Genomic DNA, 14,994 nt, shown 5'->3' on the forward strand with positions numbered 1-14,994 from the left:
TCCATTTTGTATTTCATAATTTGCTCTAGTTCATCTTATACCACAAATTCCTTCCTTTTGCATGGATCTAAGAGATAAACTATCTTTTGTTCTTTTAATTTGCTTATAGTATCATGCTTTATGTTTAAACCATGAACACATTTCAACCTTATCTTGGTATATAGTGTATTAGATGTGGGTCAATGCCTAGTTTCTGGTATACTAATTTCCAATTTTCCTAGAAATTTTTGTCAAATAATGAGTTCTTATCCAAGAAGCTTGTGTCTTTGGGATTATTAAACATAAGGTTGCTATAGTCATTGTCTTATGAACCTAACTTATTCCACTGATCAACTATTCTATGTTTTAGTCAGGATCAAATGATTTTGATGATTGCTGCTTTACAATATAGTTTTAGGTCTGTTACAGCTAGGCCACCTTTATTTGCATTTTTTTTTTCATTAATGCCTTTGCAATCCTGGACCTTTTATTCTTCCAGATGAACTTTGTTATTATTTTTCTCTAGCTTTATAAAATAATTTCTTTGGAGTTTGATAGGCATGGCACTGAACAAGTAGATTAATTAGGTAGAACTGTCATTTTCATTGTATTACCTCGGCCTCGCCATGAGCACTTGATATTCTTCCATTTGATTAGATCTGAAGTTATTTCTGTGGAAAGTATTTTGTAATTGTGTTCATATAGTTCCTGAATTTGCCTTGGCAGATAGACTCCCAATTATTTTATATTATCCATCGTTATTTTGAATGAAATCTCTTTGTATCTCATGCAGCTAGACTTTGTTGATAACATATAAAAATACTGATGATTTAGTGGTTTTGTTTTGTATCCTGCAACTTTGCTAAATTGTGAAATGTTAATAGCATTTTTACTTGATTCTTTAGGATTCTCTAATTATACTATCATATCACCTGCCAAGAGCAATAAATTGGTTTTCTCATTACCTACTCTAATTCCTTGAATTGCTTTTTCTCTTCTTATTGTTAAAGCTAACATTTCTCTTTTTTTTTTCATAGTCTCTTTGTTCAACTTAAAGTCTTTTTTAAAATAATAGTTTGTATTTACCAGATATATTCATGGGTAATTTTACAATATTGACAATTGCCAAACCTTTTGTTCCAATTTTCCCCTTCCTTCCCCCCTCCAGATGGCAGGTTGACCAATACATGTTAAATATGTTAACATATAAATTAAATAAATATATGTATACATGTCCAAACAGTTGTTTTGCTGTACAAAAAGAATCGGACTTTGAAATACTGTACAATTATCCTGTGAAGGAAATCCAAAATGCAGGCCGACAAAAATAGAGGGATTGGGAATTCTATGTAATGGTTCATAATCATCTTCCATAGTTCTTTCGCTGGGTGTAGCTGGTTCAGTTCCTTACCGCTCTATTGGACTGATTTGGTTCATCTCATTGTTGGAGAGGGCCACATCCATCAGAATTGATCATCATATAGTATTGTTGTTGAAGTATACAACGATCTCCTGGTCCTGCTCATTTCACTCAGCATCAGTTCATGTAAGTCTCTCTAGGCCTTTCTGAAATCATACTGCTGGTCATTTCTTATAGAACAATAATATTCCATAATATTCATATACCACAATTTATTCAGCCATTCTCCAATTGATGGGCATCCAGTCAGTTTCCAGTTTCTGGCCACTATAAAGAGGGCTGCCACAAACATTCTTGCGGATCTTCTGGCCAAGATGGAAGCATAGAGGCACACAGCTACTTCAGCTCCACGTTTTCTCTCAGAATTTACTTCATGATCAGCCTCAGAATTAATGTTTGACTGGAAAAAAAACAACAAAAAACTCATAAATAATCACTAACAGGAGATATCCTTGAAACTAGCCAGAAAAGGTCTGTGTTTGCTCAGGGGAGGGGATGAACAGACTGGCCCTAGACTGAGGGCAAGCAGCCAGAGCAAAGCAGGCAGCTCACACTGTGCAGACCCTAGGGGGGGAGGGGTGGATCTCTTCCTTTTCTTGTGAAATGACCTTTAACCTAGTGTGGATGTTCCTCTTGGCAGGATCAGCAGAGAAGGTGTAAACACTGGAGGTAAAGAATAAAACCCCGGAAAAGCTAGCTTCTCTTGGGAACGGGCCACCCCCACCCCCACCCTGAGTGACTCAGAGCATTCTTAGAGCCTCAGAGCATAGATGCAGCGCAGCCATTGCTCTCCTGCTAGTGCCTCGCTGCTGTCTGCCCCAGTCTGTAGAGGTAGCCTGAGACCACCATCCAGCCCCATCCCTTCCCCCCCAGAAACAGACCAATTGTTTCTCTTGTCAATTCGTTTCCTTCAATTCCCCCTCTGACAAAATGAACAAAAAATTTAAAAGGGCTCTAACCATTGACATCTTCTGTATGGAGAAAGAGCAGACTTCAAACTCTGAGGAGACTAAAAGCAGATTGTCTCCAGAGGAATCCCCAAAGGGGGATATGATCTGCTCCTCAATACATAAGACTCTCATAGAAGAAATCAAAAAGACTCTCACAAGAGAGCTAGAAGAGAAATGGGTAAAGGAAAGGGAAGCTTGGCAAGAGAGTCTGGAGAAGTTATTCCACGCATTTAAAGACAGAGTAGATAAAGAAATCAAATCATTGAAAAACAAAATTAGTGAATTAGAAAAGGTAAACACTCCAAGGAAAACAGGATTAGTGAGCTGGAAAAATAAAACAGTTCTCTAAAAAATAAAATAGATGAAATGGAAAAAAATTCCATAGAAGATAAAAACTCAATTGGACAATTACAAAAAGATATAAAAAAAGTGAGTGAAGAAAATACATCATTGAAATTAGAATGGAACAAATAGAAATGAATGACTCAAGGAGAAACCGAGAAGTAGTCAAGCAAAACCAGAAAGACAAAACAATTGAAAAGAATGTATAGTACCTTATTGGAAAGACAACAGACCTGGAAAACAGATACAGGAGAGAAAATTTGAGAATAATTGGATTCCCTGACAAATGTGAAGAAAAAAAGAGCCTGGACACTATTTTCCAGAAAATTATCAAAGAGAATTGCCCAGACGTTTTGGAAACAGAAGGTAAAATAGACATTGAAAAAAATTCATCGATCACCTACTGAAAGAGACCTTAAAATCAAAACGCCAAGAAATATAGTGGCCAAGTTCAAGAACCATCAGACAAAGGAAAAAATATTGGTAGCTGCTAGAAAAAAGCAATTCAGATATGGAGGAGCCACAATAAGGATAACCCAGGATCTAGCAGCATCCACCTGAAAGGAACGAAGGGCCTGGAATATGATATTCCCAAAGGCTAAGGAACTTGGTATGCAGCCAGGAATAACTTATTCAGCAAAAATGAGCATCCTTTTCCAGGGAAGAAGATGGATATTTAACAAAATAAATGAATTCCATCTATTCTTGATGAAAAAACCAGACTTACACAAAATGTTTGATCTTCAAATACAGAACTCAATAATTTCTAAAAAGGTAAAAAGAAATCTTGAGAACTATATTTCTGCCATGAAGATATGTAAAGAACACATATATAATTTGTCCTAGAAACTAGAGGTGGAAAGGGAATTATATCATAAAAAAGGGTAAAGTGGTGGTACTACATCTCATGAAGAGGCAAAGGTAACCTATGATATCTGAGAGAAATAAGGGAGGGGGATGAATATAGTGTGTATCAATTGACATATATGATTTATGGTGAAACTTCTTCCACTTCATTGAAACCTGGGTGAGAAGGAGTAAGCTAAGGGAAAGGGAATACAGAAATTGTGAGGAAAAGGGGTAAAATAGGGGGAGGAATTTTAAGGTGGAGGAGGGATACTAAAAAGAGAGGGCTGTGAAAATCAAGTGGTGCTCACAAGTTTAATCCTGGGGAAGGGGGGTAAGAGGGAAGGAAAGGAGAAAAGCATAAGCAGGGGTTAACAGGATAGCAAGCAGTATAGAATTAGTCATTCTAACCATAAATATGAATGGGGTAAACTCCCCCATAAAGGGGAAGCAGTTAACAGAGTGATACATTCAGAATAGAAGTAAAAGGGTGGAGCAGAATCTACTATGCTTCAGGTTAAGACAAAAAAGCAGGGTAGCCATCCTCATCTCAGATCAAGCAAAAACAAAAATTGTTCTAATTAAAAGAGATAAGGAGGGGCATTATATCTTGCTAAAGGGTAGCATAGATAATGAAGCAGTATCAATATTAAACATATTCACACCAAGTGGTGCAGCATCTAAATTCTTAAAAGAGAAATTAAGAGAGGTGCAAGAGGAAATAGATAGCAAAACTATAATAGTGGGAGATCTCAACCTTGCACTTTCAGAATTAGATAAATCAAACCACAAAATAAATAAGAAAGATGTCAAAGAGGTAAATAGAATACTAGAAAAGTCTGATATGATAGACCTTTGGCAAAAGCTAAATGGAGACAGAAAGGAGTACACTTTCTTCTCAGCAGTTCATGGAACCTATACAAAAATTGATCATATACTAGGACATAAAAACCTCAAAATCAAATGCAGTAAGGCAGAAATAGTAAATGTATCCTTTTCAGACCACAATGCAATGAAAATTACATTCAATAAAATGTCAGGGGAAAATAGACCAAAAAATAATTGGAAACTAAATAATCTCATACTAAAGAATGATTAGGTGAAACAGCAAATCATAGACATAATTAATAACTTCACCCAAGAAAATGACAATAATGAAACATCATACCAAAATGTGTGGGATACAGCGAAAGCAGTAATATTTTTAGAGGCCTACTTGCATAAAAACAGAGAAAGAGAAGGTCAATTGGGCTTACAACTAAAAATGCTAGAAAAGGAACAAATTAAAAACCCCCAGGAAAACAAGAAACTTGAAATTCTAAAAATAAAAGATGAGATTAATAAAATTGAAAGTGATAAAACTATTGAATTAATTAATAAAACTAAGAGTTGGTTCTATGAAAAAACCAATAAAATAGACAAACCCTTAGTAAACATGATTAATAAAAGGAAAGAGGAAAAGCAAATTGATAATCTTAAAAATGAAAAGGTAGAACTCACCACTAATGAAGAGGAAATTAGAACAATAGTTAGGAGCTACTTTGCCCAACTTTATGCCAATAAATTTGATAACTTAAATGAAATGGAAGAATACCTTCAAAAATATAGCTTGCCCAGATTAACAGAGGAAGAAGTAAATAGTCTAAATAGTCCCATTTCAGAAAAAGAAATAGAACAAACTATTAACCAGCTCCCTAAGAAAAAATCCCCAGGACCAGATGGATTTACATGTGAATTCTACCAAACATTTAAAGAATTAACTCCAATGCTATATAAACTATTTGAAAAAATAGGCATTGAAGGAGTCCTACCAAACTCCTTTTATGACACAGACATGTACTGATACCTAAACCAGGTAGGCTGAAAACAGAGAAAGAAAATTATAAACCAATCTCCCTAATAAATATTGATGGTAAAATCTTAAATAAAATATTAGCAAAAAGACTACAGAAAATCATCCCCAGGATAATACACTATGACCAAGTGGGATTTATATCAGGAATGCAGGGCTGCTTCAATATTAGGAAAACTATTAGTATAATCGACAATATCAATAACCAAATTAACAAAAACCACCTGATCATCTCAATAGATGCAGAAAAAGCATTTGATAAAATCCAACATCCATTCCTACTAAAAACGCTTGAGAGTATAGGAATAAATGGACTATTCCTTAAAATAATAAGGAGCATATATTTAAAATGGTCAGTAAACAGCATATGTAATGGCGATAAATTGGAACCTTTCCCAGTAAGATCAGGAGTGAAACAAGGTTGCCCACTATCACCATTACTATTCAATATTGTACTAGAAACTCTAGCCTTGGCAATAAGAGCCAAGAAAGAGATTCAATGAATTAGAGTAGGTAATGAAGAAATCAAACTATCACTCTTTGCAGATGACATAATGGTATACTTAGAGAACCCCAAAGACTCTGCTAAAAAGCTATTAGAAATAATTCAGGACTTCATCAAAGTTGCAGGATACAAAATAAATCCACATAAATCCTCAGTATTTTTATACATTACCAACACAATCCAACAGCAAGAAATACAAAGAGAAATTCCATTCAAATTAACGGTCAATAGTATAAAATATTTGGGAATAGATCTACCAAAGGAAAGTCATGAATTATATGAGCAAAATTACAAAACACTTGCCACAAAAATAAAGTCAGATTTAAATAATTGGAAAGACATTCAGTGCTCTTGGACAGGTCCAGCGAATATAATCAAGATGACAAGACTCCCTAAACTAATCTATTTATTTAGTGCCATACCAATCAGACTCCCAAGAAACTATTTTAATGACCTAGAAAAAATAACAACAAAATTTATATGGAAGAGCAAAAGGTCGAGGATTTCAAGGGAAGTAATGCAAAAAAAAAAAATCAAATGAAGGTTGCCTAGCTGTACCTGACTTAGAACTATATTATAAAGCAGCAGTCATCAAAACCATTTGGTATTGGCTAAGAAATAGACTAGTTGATCAGTGGAATAGGTTAGGTTCACAGGGCAAGATAGTGAATAAAAATAGCAATCTAGTGTTTGACAAACCCAAAGGTCCCAACTTTTGGGATAAGAATTCATTATTTGACAAAAACTGCTGGGAAAACTGGAAATTAATATGACAGAAACTAGGCATGGACCCGCAATTAACACCACATATTAAGATAAGATCAAAATGGTTCCATGATTTAGGCATAAAGAAAGAGAGCATAAATAAATTAGAGGAACATAGGATAGTTTACCTCTCAGACTTGTGGAGGAGGAAGGAATTTCTGACCAAAGGAGAACTATAGAACATTATTGATCATAAAATAGAAAATTTTGATTAGATCAAACTAAAAAGCTTTTGTACAAACAAAACTAATGCAAACAAGATTAGAAGGGAAGTAACAAATTGGGAAAAAAATTTTATAGTTAAAGTTTTTGAAAAAGGCCTCATCTCCAAAATATATAGAGAATTGACTCTAATTTATAAGAAATCAAGCCATTCTCCAATTGATAAATGGTCAAAGGATATGAACAGACAATTTTCAGATGATGAAATTGAAACTATTTCCACTCATATGAAAGAGTGTTTCAAATCACTATTGATCAGAGAAATGCAAATTAAGACAACTCTGAGATACCACTATACATCTGTCAGATTGGCTAAGATGACAGGAATAAATAATGATGAATGTTGGAGAGGATGTGGGAAAACTGGGACACTGATGCATTGTTGGTGGAGTTTTGAAAGAATCCAACCATTCTGGAGAGCAATCTGGAATTATGCCCAAAAAGTTATCAAACTCTGCATACCCTTTGACCCAGCAGTGCTACTACTGGGCTTATATCCCAAGGAAATACTAAAGAAGGGAAAGGGATTTATATGTGCTGAAATGTTTGTGGCAGCCCTTTTTGTAGTGGCTAGAAACTGGAAAATGAGCAGATGCCCATCAATTGGAGAAAGGTTGGGTAAATTATGGTATATGAATGTTATGGAATATTATTGTTTTGTAAGAAATGACCAACAGGTTGAATACAAAGAAGCTTGGAGAGACTTACATCAACTGATTCTGAGTGAAATGAGCAGAACTAGGAGATCATTATACACTTCAACAATGATAGTGTATGAGGATGTATTCTAATGGAAGTGAATATCTTCAACATAGAGAAGAGCTAACCCAATTCCTCTTGATCAATGATGGGCAGAATCAGCTACACCCAGAGAAGGAACACTGGGAAATGAGTATAAACTGTTAGCATTTTTTTTCTCCCCAGATTATTTTTGCCTTCCGAATCCAATTCTTCCTTTGCAACAACAACAACAACAACAACAACAACAAAATTTGGTTCTCCACATATATATTGTACCTAGGATATACTATAACATATTTAATATGTATGGGAATGCCTGACATCTAGGGGAGGGGGTAGAGGGAAGGAGGGGAAAAATTAGGAACAGAAGGGAATACAAGGGATAATGTTGTAAAAAATTACCTATGCATTATGTACTATCAAAAATGTTATAATTATAAAATTAATTTTAAAAATTTAAAAAAGAAAAAAGAAAGAAAACATAATGCAAATAAAAAAAACCAAACATTCTTGCACATACAGGTCCCTTTCCCTTCTTTAAGATCTCTTTGGGATATAAGCCCAGTAATAACACTACTGGGTCATAAAGCTAACATTTCTTTTTTTTTTTTTTTTTTTTTTTTTTTTTTTTTTTTTTTTTTTTTTTTTTTTTTTTTTTTTTTTTTTTTTTTAATTTTTTATTTTATTTTATAATTATAACATTTTTTGACAGTACATATGCATGGGTAATTTTTTACAACATTATCCCTTGCACTTACTTCTATTCAGATTTTTTCCCTTCCTCCCCCAACCCCCTCCCCCTGATGGCAAGCAGTCTTATATATGTTAAATATATTACAGTATAATTTAGATACAATATATGTGTGTAGAACCGAATTTTTTGTTGCACAGGAAGAATTGGATTCAGAAAATAACAGTTTACATTCATTTCCCAGTCCTTTTCTGGATGTAGCTGGTTCTGTCCATCATTAGTCAATTGGAATTGGATTAGCTCTTCTCTATGTTGAAGAAATCCACTTCCATCAGCATACATCCTCGTACAGTATCATTGTTGAAGTGTATAATGATCTTCTGGTTCTGCTCGTTTCACTCAGCATCAGTTGATGTAAGTCTCTCCAAGCCTCTCTGTATTTCTCCTGTTGGTCATTTCTTATAGAACAGTAATATTCCATAACATTCATATACCATAGTTTACCCAACCATTCTCCAATTGATGGACATCCATTCATCTTCCAGCTTCTAGCCACTATGAAAAGGGCTGCCACAAACATTTTGGCACATACAGGACCCTTTCCCTTCTCTAGTAGTTCCTTGGGGTATAAGCCCAGTAGTAGTATGGCTGGGTCAAAGGGTATGCACATTTTGATAACTTTTTGGGCATAATTCCAGATTGCTCTCCAGAATGGTTGGATTCTTTCACAACTCCACCAACAATGCATCAGTGTCCCAGTTTTCCCACAGTCCCTCCAACATTCCTCGTTATTTGTTCCTGTCATTTTAGCCAATCTGACAGGTGTGTAATGATACCTCAGAGTTGTCTTAATTTGCATTTCTCTGATCAATAGTGATTTGGAACACTCTTTCATATGAGTGGAAATAGTTTTAATTTCATCATCTGAAAATTGTCTGTTCATATCCTTTGACCATTTATCAATTGGAGAATGGCTTGATTTCTTATAAATTAAAGTCAATTCTCTGTATATTTTGGAGATGAGGCCTTTATCAGAACCTTTAACTGTAAAAATTTTTTCCCAATTTGTTACTTCCCTTCTAATCTTGTTTGCATTAGTTTTGTTTGTGCAGAAACTTTTTAATTTGGTGTAATCAAAATGTTCTATTTTGTGATCAATAATGGTCTCTAGTTCTCCCTTGGACACAAACTCCTTCCTCCTCCACAAGTCTGAGAGGTAAACCATCCCATGTTCCTCCAATTTATTTATGATTTCGTTCTTTATGCCTAAATCTTGGACCCATTTTGATCTAATCTTAGTATGTGGTGTTAAATGTGGGTCCATGCCTAGTTTCTGCCATACTAATTTCCAGTTTTCCCAGCAGTTTTTGTTAAATAATGAATTCTTATCCCAAAATTTGGGATCTTTGGGTTTGTCAAAGATTAGATTGCTATTTTTATTCACTATCTTGTCCTGTGAACCTAACCTATGCCACTGATCAACTAGTCTATTTCTTAGCCAATACCAAATGGTTTTGGTGACTGTTGCTTTATAATATAGCTTTAAATCAGGTACACTTAGACCACCTTCCTCTGACTTTTTTTTCATTAGTTCCCTTGCAATTCTCGACCTTTTATTCTTCCATATGAATTTTGTTGTTATTTTTTCTAGGTCATTAAAATAGTTTCTTGGGAGTCTGATTGGTATAGCACTAAATAAATAGATTAGTTTGGGGAGTATTGTCATCTTTATTATATTCGCTCGGCCTATCCAAGAACATTGAATGTCTTTCCAATTATTTAAATCTGACTTTATTTTTGTGGCAAGTGTTTTGTAATTTTGCTCATATAATTCCTGACTCTCCTTTGGTAGATATATTCCCAAATATTTGATACTATCGACTGTTATTTTGAATGGAATTTCTCTTTGTATCTCTTGCTGTTGGATTGTGTTGGTAATGTATAAAAAATCCTGAGGATTTATGTGGATTTATTTTGTATCCTGCGACTTTGCTAAAATTCTGAATTATTTCTAAAAAGCTAACATTTCTAATACAATATTGAATAATAATGGTGATAATGCACAATCTTGTTTCACACCTGTTTTTAATAGGTATGGTTCTAGTTTATCCCCATTGCATATGATGTTTGCTGATGGTTGTAAATAGATGCTACTGATCATTTTAAGGACAACTCAATTTATTTCTATACTCTCTAGTGTTTTAATAGGAATGGATGTTGGATTTTGTCAAATGCTTTTTCTAAATCTACTAAGATAATCATTTAAAGATTTCTGTTAGTTTGATTATTGAAATAGTCAATAATATTTATAATTTTCCTGTTTTTTTAACCAAGAGGATAGTAATAGCATTTACATAGAATATTAAGTTTTGCAAAGTGCTTTATAAATTTTATCTCATTTTTGCTAAAGCAACTGAGGGAGTTAGAAACTATTATTCTCATTTTAAAGATGAGAAATGGAGGAAGTCAGGAGTTATATGGTCTCTCCAGGATCACACAGCTAATTAGAGCTTGAGGCAGCATTTTAACTCAGGTCTTCCTAATTTCAGATCCAGCAATTTAGTTGTTGCATTTTAGATGAAGGGAACGGACAGGTTTTGCAAATTATTTTATACAAGAGAATGTACTTTATGGTTGCAAAATTGATAGAGATTGACTCAGAAAAATAGGATCTTTCAAGAACTTTTCAAGATTATTCAAGATTGCTTGATAAAGAAAAAACATGGAGATATCTATTCAATAATCATCTGACTTTTGATGCAAAGTGAGTCATAGAAAAAGGGATAAACATGCTTTCCATTCTTCAGTGCTTTTAGAGGAGTGTCCCCTACAAAGCCCAAATTGAATGACAAGCTTGTGTTTTTTGTTGTTTTTTTGTTTTGTTTTGTTTTTGTTTGTTTGTTTGTTTGTTTGTTTGTTTTTTGTAAATGGCATCATACTCAAAGCTACATGGTGGAACAAATTAATCCAATAATCTACACAGGGAATTTTTAATGGATAAAGATTATCTATCTTCCACACCATGGAATATAATTGGATATCTTAGCCACTGAATTATTACAGCAATCCAAATATCTGGAACAGGCCCTATAAAAGGGCAGAGAAGAATGGAACAGAAATAAGAAAGGAGGGAGAGTTGCATTTTGGAAATTGGGTTATGATTCCAATAACTGTGAACTATTCTCCAGTGCCAAAAACCAACTTACAAAAAAAGAAACCTAAACACAAATGTATTTTTAGTAGGGCTATGTAAATGTAAAATTTGGAATTTCACCAGTTTCATAGTATTAAAGTTGAGAATGACCCAGAGGTTAATGGAGAAATTCATGCTGAGTGCAAATAGACTGAAGCATCTTTCCAACAATGATGCGAGAAGGGGCAAAAGGGATTGCAATGAATAAATGTTGAATCAGAAAAGTATGTATCAAGAGCAAAGATTGAGAGTGGCACTGATCTTCAAAAAATTTAAGTAGAAATTCTTCTATGTATTTAATACATTCTCTTTGGGAAAACTATGAAAAATCATGGATATTAATTGGAGAAGATATATATGGAAGTATATATTCCAAGGAAAGATCTGCCTCAAATTATTGAGATTCTAAATTAAACTGTCTTTTGCCTTATTGAATCTAATTGTTTAAATATTATAGAATGCTATTATTTCAAAAATCAAAAGAGAGCATACAGATATATGCTGTCCAAAAATGCTTCAAAACCTTACCAATGATGGCTTGTTTGTAAGTAGTGGCATAAAAATGGGAAGAGAATTCCAGATCTTGATGATACTTTACCAAATGGCATGAGAAAGGAGGACTAAATGAATTTTGAAATGGTAAATTGTCCAATTTGACTGAAATGTAAAGTTTGTAAATGGAGTTGTGTGACATAGGAGTAGAAATCAATCAATTAACAATTACTTCATCAGAGCCTTCTCTGGGGAATGGTATGCTAATCTCTAACAAATTAATTCATTCTCTAAGGTTGTTAATGGCTCAAAATGTCTCAATTCCTTGCCTTTCCCAAGGTATTTATCTGTGAAAATAATTATTTCTGGAAAAAAATGGTTTAACTGGAATTAATCACTAATTATAAGTTTTTTTGGATCCTTTATTTTGTTTTAAGTTAAGGATGCCTTTAGTGTGTTATGATACAGATAATTCCCCTTACATTTCCCCAATCCAAAGACAATTTTTAAAAAGTCAACAAAGACAGAACCATGCCTGATAGATAGCTTTTGCAATATTCTATACCTGATGTCCTTACCCAATTATTGAAGGGAACTCATATGTTTTATATATGTAAACTCTGAAACCAGTGGTGGCCACTTCCTTTTATATAAATTTAAAAAATTTCAATGTGGTTTTTAATTTATATTATTATCATTATTTTATTTACTGTTTTAGGGCTTTCTTTGCCTTGTATCAGCATTAGTGTTTTAGTTTTCCCATATGTCCTCCAACGTTTATCATTGTCTTTTTCTGTCATTTTAGCCAGTCTGTTTGGTATAAGGTAGTTATTTTAATCTGTACTTCTCTAATCAATAGTTATTTAGAATATGGCTTTAATTTCTTTATTGTAAAATTGTCTTCATTTTAATCTCTTCATTGCTCCTTGCTGTCCATATAGAGTGAGTCACTTGATATCTCTAAATTTTCATTTCTTCATCTGTAAAAATAGGAGGGTTAGAATCGAAAACCTTCATGGTCTTTCTAGTTCTGAATTCCATGTTTCTCTGATCCTAGAATTTGGAGAAACTGTCTTATCTCAGCAAGATTTCCTAAGAGTCTTTTTAAAGGGTTTTTAAAATTCAAGACTTCAACTGATGTGAATCGTATTTGCTAACTCTTTTCTAATTTGAGTGGTCATTTCAAGTTCTTGTCGGGTTACAGTGAAAGAAGCCAATTCTCTTGTAGTGACAGCCCTATTTTGTCCAACCCTCTGTAAGTGACTGCAAATCCAATTTTCTAATCTGCTTTCCTGTGAGTTAAATCTTTAGAAGAAAAATATTGACCCTTACATTTGGAAAAGAAAGAGGAAGTCATCCAAGGTTACTTTCTTCCTCAAATAACATTAGGAAAAATTAGGGAAATAGTTACTTCTACTCTCTGCTGGTTAAGGTTATGCCACTTTTATGGCTTGGTAACCTAAACTCTTTCAAGATTAGTTGAATTATCTCTTTCAAATCTCTAGATATAGAACTAAATTCTTGCCTTTGTACAATTTCAGGGGACCACATGTTACAGAAAAAGGAGTTGATATGTGTCTACCAAATGTTCCTATAATAGAGAAAAATGGATTGGATCTTGGCCCCTTAGATACACATATCACATCACACACACACACACACACACACACACACACACACACACACACACACACACACAGACACACAGCCCGTTTTCTGGGAACTTAAATCTGCCTCTGCTGAAATTCCCATTGCAATCAACTCTGAGACTAACACCTCAACTCACATCCAATCATTTAGAACATTCCCTCCAGAGCACACATGTTTAAAACTCAGCAAGGCCAATTATTTGGAGTAAGCTGATAATAGGGTGTGATTTTTAAAAGAAAAAATTTTGTAACCCCCAAATAATAACTGTTTCTCTTTAAATTGTCTCTTTTCCCATTTTGTTACCTTGACAACTCTGCTTCAGCTTTTAGGGGAGAGCTGGCTGTGAGAAAAAAGGGGGAACATGTTTCTAGCTTTTAAAAAAGTATCTCTCTCTCTCTCTCTCTCTCTCTCTCTCTCCATACATAACCATATTATGTATGTAATTGACACATGAATGTCAATTAGAGAATGCATGAACACAGAAATCTGATACACTATAATTTCGAAAAATAATCTCAGATGTAAAGAATTCTGCCCATTCTGATTAAAGATTCATTCTATATCCACCTCCTCTTTCCAACAGTCAGGCAAAAACAATGTTGACACTGTGGTGTGTAAAATGCTATATTTTGGGGGTAAATCCCACTCAAGAGTAGGGAGAAAAGAAAGTGCTTGAAAAATAATTGCATTATTTTTAGTTTCAGCAGCTATAGTAGTGTGTGTCAAGATTAGGATATGGCTGTGATGTGCTGAACTAAGTCTAGAAATGCTAAAAATATTGTTTCCCTTCTAGCAATTGAAATTTTAAGCAAAGAAAGACCCTGGCAAAGGCAGGTAGGGAGATCAAATTAGAATTCTTATCTCTCTCCACTGTAATAGGCTGCTTTTTATAAAGGCTGGTAAGAGCTAAGTGCTAACCTGGGTCAGTCTAAGACTGGCTATTGGAGGGAAAAGTGTTTTTAAAAGGGGCAGTGTTGAGTCAAAGAGAAAGGTATTATCTCTGGCATCTAGCACCACAAAGAGAAGTCTGTGTGTGTAGAATTGTTGAAAAATCAGAATTGGTTATAGAAATGGTTTACTTTGGAGTTGTAAGTGTGAGGCGTGCAGACGCCATGGGCGCTGTTGCAGGGAGGTGGGGGGAGAGCTTTGTCTGTGCATGACACATGTGTTTTCCATTGATATCTGGAGGCAGACCAGTAGCTGTAACTTGGCCTGACAAAGCCTTATTGAAGTACAGACAGAGTGTGGTTTCAAAGCAGTCAGAAAAAAGAACGGGAATGCTGTTCAGGAAATTCTTCAGGCATGGGCAGGGACTTGGCTACAATTCTGCTTTTGGAAAATTTGAC

General features: G+C 34.3%; 1 protein-coding gene across 7 annotated transcripts in view; it reads left to right on the forward strand.

Annotated features, from left to right (window-relative positions):
- SGCD (sarcoglycan delta) overlaps nt 1–14,994 on the forward strand; it is a 1,341,685-nt gene that overhangs the window by 841,968 nt on the left and 484,723 nt on the right. Inside the window, exon 1 of one of the 7 annotated variants that reach the window (XM_074291904.1) lies at nt 14,871–14,994. This exon is cut by the window's right edge and continues 180 nt beyond it. The exons of the other annotated variants lie outside the window; for them this stretch is intronic. The gene's annotated coding sequence lies outside the window, so the exon portion shown is untranslated. Of the gene's footprint in view, nt 1–14,870 lie in introns of those variants that run through there. 7 annotated transcript variants of the gene reach the window in all.

Source organism: Sminthopsis crassicaudata, chromosome 2, assembly GCF_048593235.1.
Source record: "Sminthopsis crassicaudata isolate SCR6 chromosome 2, ASM4859323v1, whole genome shotgun sequence".
Taxonomy (NCBI): domain Eukaryota; kingdom Metazoa; phylum Chordata; class Mammalia; order Dasyuromorphia; family Dasyuridae; genus Sminthopsis; species Sminthopsis crassicaudata.